We start from the raw sequence: 5999 nt of genomic DNA on the forward strand, positions 1-5999 counted from the left end.
GTTAATATTTCCATAAACTAAATTTATCGACCCCATCCCCATCTTAGAAATGTATTGATGTATAGAAAACTAACTAAGCGGCAACATCACTCTCGCTTGTTGAGTGGCGGAATGAGGTTGAAGGCGACTTGGTGTCCTAGGATCATAAACTTTGACGTGATCCCCATTTTTTAGATAATCATGGATTATTAATTTTATCAATTATTTCATGTAATACTTTAGATGGAGAGGCTTGGATTGTTGGCTCTAGAATAGTAAGTGTTAACGGTGGTCATTTTACAAAGTTACATTGATCTTGGACCTAGGTCTGAAACGTTGGCACACTCCGTTGGATGCTCGACGTCTAGCATGATGTGATGGCTTGTCACCATCGGGGGCTTCATGGTTACGTGATGTTCCTTCTATAGACAATGGTTCGAGTTTGTCACATTGTTGTTGAAGAATCTGGAATATGTATTTGATCATCTCTCTTATAGTTAAATAGACATAGCATGGCCAAAACATGCAATCCTGGCTTTGGTGATACAATAAACTTTATATTCCTTTTCGAATGTTAAACCTCCATATGAGGCAGTTTCCTAAGACTATCTGCACTACAGGTGTTTTGTCATTAGATGGCGCATTGTAGAGTGCTCATATCATTTTCTGCCGCTAGTTTGTGTTTGTTTTTTCCCTTATTTGAAAATGTAGTTTTTTCATTAGTGGCGTATTTGGATTAGTTGGGTGGATGCTAGTCACCATGCAAAAAAGTAGTCACCAATGAAATAGGGCATGTGTGGTCATTCAGATCCTTGAGCTTTTTGATGCCATGCATGTCGTATATTTCAGCACTAGAGCCTGTGATGGGAAAGTTTCTACTACCCTCACAAATTCACTTGGCAAGCTACGTTGTGAGTAAAAAGATTCAAAATGAACTTCCGAGCTAGAAGACTCGGGAACATTTTCACATAGGAGGCATATCCATAAAACATGACCACGCAGACAAAAAGGCATGCCATGAACGCATCACAAATAATACAAGTAGATGTCGCGGATTCTTATTTAGATGATCACTCGCAGTGGACATGATATACATGTGTCTATCACTGGTTAAGTCGGGTCCAAACAAGTACATGCAAGTATGGCAGGTTATTTAGGTAGAACATATACATTCTAGGTGATGTAGATGTGTTGATGCACCTCTCATGGTGTGAGCCTGCCTGCTTGCACACATTGAGCATCATCAGTGAGGCTAGGTGTTCACCCTGATCGTTGGAGACAGAATTGGTCATGGACAAGAGTCTTACCACAGACTGTGAGAATGGCATTGATTTCATCAAGGACATTGGCATAGACACGGGCATGTGCTCAGGTGAAGGCAGAACACAAATAGTCTACGGCGCTCGGCGTCTGACGAATCTGCTGGCAGCACTGGTTCTTCTCAAACGGGCTCATCTTGCCCAAGCGGATGTTGACGCACACTTTGAGAGAAATTTCATCGCTCAACTTGCACCGTCCGCCGATGGGGGATGACGGCGGCGCCTGTGCTGGTGAAGGCGGTAGGTCTTCACCACATGCATTGTTTGAAGACATAGCTAGGAGGATTGCGATGAGAAGGAGGCCACAAGAGGATTTTATGGCTTTTGTGTTGGTAGTCCCCATTGTTGCTAATGCTTGCTTGTTGCGTGGGTGAGCGGATGGATGCTTGTGCATGTGCAGACTTGGAATGTATCAATTTATAGGACGCGTGTGAAATTGTTTGGCAAGGCGATTAGTACTCGTGCATGTACATATTGTGACCCATCATGTCTCATGCCAAAGAATAGTATATTTTAGGCAGTTTATGGAATGTGGTATCAGACTAATTTAGTTCTTTTCTAAGATCTTAATTAATACAACCATACAATAAGAAATTACGCTTCTGTACCAAACGTGCATTGAAGGTACAAGTGAGGAATGTCCACATTCTCATAGTTTTTCATGATTTTCTTTGAGAAACTATCTAAAACTTTATGGTGTATATAAAAGTAAATAAATAATAAGTATAGAGTTTTTTTTACATAATTTTTTGATGGAACATGCCTAACTTGAGTATGAAGTAGAATGAACTACTAGGTAGCAAACATATCCACGCGTGTCCACTAACAAGATCAAACTATCTGATATCGTGAGAAGCTAAAATGAGAACCCATTCTTAAATATTTGAGCGTGTTATGAGCAAGTAAAGATTGGGCCATAAATATCTTCCAATACATTCCACAAGTGTGTAGTAGGCTTTCGCTACAAGTCGCCTTATCTTCTTGAAGGATGAATATAGATTTTTTTTCCATGATTACGAAAACCCTTGCGCTTGCTCAGCAGAATTTCGTCACACAACAAGTCCAACATATGTGCATAGGGAATTACAGTGGTCATCCTTGTGAATAGTAGTTAAGGAATCCTACATGAATAACATTCATCTTAAATCATGTGGTGACTTGCTCAAAACCAACAAGTTGATAGTGAAAAGTGTCCTTGGAAGCATGAGCCAAAAACTGTGTGAATTCGGATACCCGGAATTTAACTGTTTACTGGTGTAGTCGTAATCAATGCTTACCACACAAAGTCGCTCTCATGCATGTGAACTTTTACAAACCGGAGTAAAAAAATCTTCTAGTTATATAGAGAATTAGTAAACTCAATATACATGATTTTATATAGGGTGTCCCTCAGATATAGTGCGACAACAAAATCGTCGGTTTCTAGTTTCAACATCTTGTGTATTTTTTGCTTGTTTCATGTGGCACGTCATTTTGTACGAATTGTAATAATGTCGAGTTCGGCCCTGCCTGAGATCTCATGATTGAATTGTAGAAATTCATCTCCTGCTATTTGATTAATTGAATGTTAATTTCCTTCTCCTCAAAACACAAGAAAATTTCAGTGTGCACCGTCGTGTTTGCCGTCTATCCCATATGCTGAGTGAAATCAGTGTGTCAATATTATTTTGCCCTGCCATTTTTTGCGGGGGTCTTTAAGCCTAAAACCGACCCTATTGTTGCATACTTACCATTTCCATCAACTAAATTTATCGACCCCATCTCCGTCTTAGAAATGTATTGATATATAGAAAACTACCAAAGCGGCAACATCACTCGCGCTTGTTGAGTGCCGGAATGAGGATGAAGACGACTTGGTGTGCTAGTAACATAAAATTTGATGTGATCCCCATTTTTTAGTTAATCATGGATTATTAATTTTATCAATTATTTCATGTAATATTTTAGATGGAGAGGCTCGGATTGTTGGCTCGAGTTTTGGAAAAATAGTAAGTGTTAGCGGTGGTCATTTTGTAGAGTTATGTTGGATGTTATACCTAGGTATGAAACATTGGCACAGTCCGTTGGATGCTCAAAGTCTAGCACGATGTGATGGCCTGTCACCATCGGGGGCTTCATGGTTACGTGAGGTTCCTTCTATAGACAATGATTCAAGTTTGTCACATTGTTGTTGAAGAATATGAAATACGAATCTGATCATCTCTCTCATATTTAAATAAACAGTGCATGGACAAAACATGCAATCCTGGCTTTGGTGATACAACAAACTTCTTTATGCCTTTTCGCATGTTAAACCTCCATATGAGGCAGTTTCCAAAGACCATCTGCACTACAGGTGTTTTTTCCAGTAGATGGCGCATTGTAGAGTGCTCAAATCATTTTCCGCCGCTAGTTTGTTTTTTCCCCCTTATTTGAAAATGTAGTTTTTTCATTAGCGGCGTATTTGGGTTAGTTGGGTGGATGCTTGTCACCATCTTGTTTTGGAGATTGTTTTATTACGGATATGTCAACTGGCCTTTCTAAGCGAACTAATGCCATCTCGCGCAACAACGTTTTTGACGGGTAAAAAAACTAGTCAGCGATGAAATAGGGCATGTGTGGTCATTGAGATCCTTGAGCTTTTTGATGCCATGCATGTGATACATTTCAGCACTAGAGCCTGTGATGGGAAAGTTTCTAATACCCTCACAAATTCACTTGGCAAGCTACATTGTGAGTAAAAAACTTCAAAATGAACTTCTGAGCTAGATGACTCGGGAAAATTTTCACGTAGGAGGCATATCCATAAAACATGACCACACAGACAAAAAGGCATGCCATGAACGCATCACAAATAATACAAGTAGATGTCGTGAATTCTTATTTAGATGACCACTCGCAGTGGACATGATATCACTAGTTGAAAAAGGGTCAAATGTGAAGCACATTAGTGCCGGCTTGTAACAAAATCGGCACTAATGTGATCAATAGTACCAGTTCGTGGCGGCGATCAATAGTACCGGTTCATGGTGAACCTTTAGTACCGGTTCATGCCACGAACCGGTACTAAAGAGGCTGTGGCAGCCTGCGGTCAGGCTATGGCCCCACCATCACCATTTAGTGCCGGTTCGTACCACGAACCGGTACTAATGAGGTTATGGCAAGCTGTTTTTAGTACCGGTTCATGGCATGAACCAGTACTAGAGTTTCTTATTAAGCTGTTTTTTAGTCCCACCTCGCAAAGAGAGAGGCACTAGGAGCAGTTTATAAGCCCTGAGTGCAGATACGATGAAGAAGAGGCTCAATGCTCACCTGCATGTTGCTTAGCTTCAAGCCTTGAGGAATATGGTAGACTGCACGGAGCTATGTGCAGTGCAGTTTACACTATTCCGAAAGGCTTGAAGCTAATTAATAAGCATTGCACCTCTTTTTTATTTTTAGTAACTTATTACAACTCCGGACTTCTTCTGTTACGGCAAAAACTGGATGCACTTCGTGTACAAACTGGACAATCTCTTTCAAAGTATCAGGGCCAGTTTCGGACGAAAACTCATCTGTTACACCAGCACTTCATTTATTTAAACTTATTATAACTCTAGACTTTTTGTGCATTCAGTATGCACCATTCAAAGCCACGCCATCAACTTTCAACCATCAACTTGGCATGGTATATAAAAATAAATGAATAGAAGAAAAGAAAAAAAGCAGAAAAGACAAAAAACAGAAAAGAAAAAATAGCAGAAAAGAAAAAAACTACAGCAGAAAAGAAAAAAACTATATAAAAAACTACTCAGAAATAAATAGAAGAAAATAAATATAGTAGAAAAGAAAAAAAACTACTCAGAAATAAATAGAAGAAAAAATAAAGCAGAAAAGAAAAAAACTATATATAAAAATTTGGGGCACTGCCCTGTGGGCCTGCTAGACCACGGGTGTGCAATTTCAGGCCCACAAGGCCCAGCAGGCTCACAGGGCAGTGCGCCGTAGTTAGGCCCAGAAGCCTGCTTTATAGAGGAGTTCGAAAGGGCAGCCACAGCTGGGTTTATAAACCAGTGCGGCTGCCCTTCGCCTGGCGAGGTGGGACTAAACTTTGTGCACCGCAGGTGGCAACGCACCACCTTTAGTACCGGTTGGTGGCTCCAACCGGTACTAAAGGGCGTTCTTTAGTACCGGTTGGAGCCACAAACCTGTACTAATGGGCTGCTCTTCCCGCCTCTTGGCCTGGCCAAAGTTGGCCTTTAGTACCGGTTGGTGGCTCCAACCGGTACTAAAGGCCTCTCCTATATACAACACTTACGAAAATTTTCAGTTAGTTCCTGTTCGTCTTCGTCGCCGCCCCCGTCCCCGCCCCGTATCGCGCCCCGTCCCCGTTGCCGTCCTCGCGCCCTGGCCGTCCCCGGCGTTGCGCACCCCGACCGTCCCCGTCCCCGTCGTCGCGCACCCCGACCGTCCCCGTCCCCGTCGTCGCGCGCGCCCCGGCCGTCCCCGCCCCCGTCACACCGTCCCCGTCGCGTCGCCGTCTCGCGCCGCCGCCCGTACGCCGCCGTCCCCGTCGTCGCCGTCTCGCGCCGCCGCCCGTACGCCGCCCCCCCGCTCGTACGTACACACACATACGCACACACACACACAATTTTTTTTACTTATTTTCTGTTTTTTAGATTAATGCATGTCAAATTGTTAATTAGATGAATTACCTAGATAAGAATGTTAGATTAATGTGAA

This window comes from Triticum urartu, chromosome 7 (assembly GCF_003073215.2).
Source record: "Triticum urartu cultivar G1812 chromosome 7, Tu2.1, whole genome shotgun sequence".
Lineage (NCBI taxonomy): Eukaryota > Viridiplantae > Streptophyta > Magnoliopsida > Poales > Poaceae > Triticum > Triticum urartu.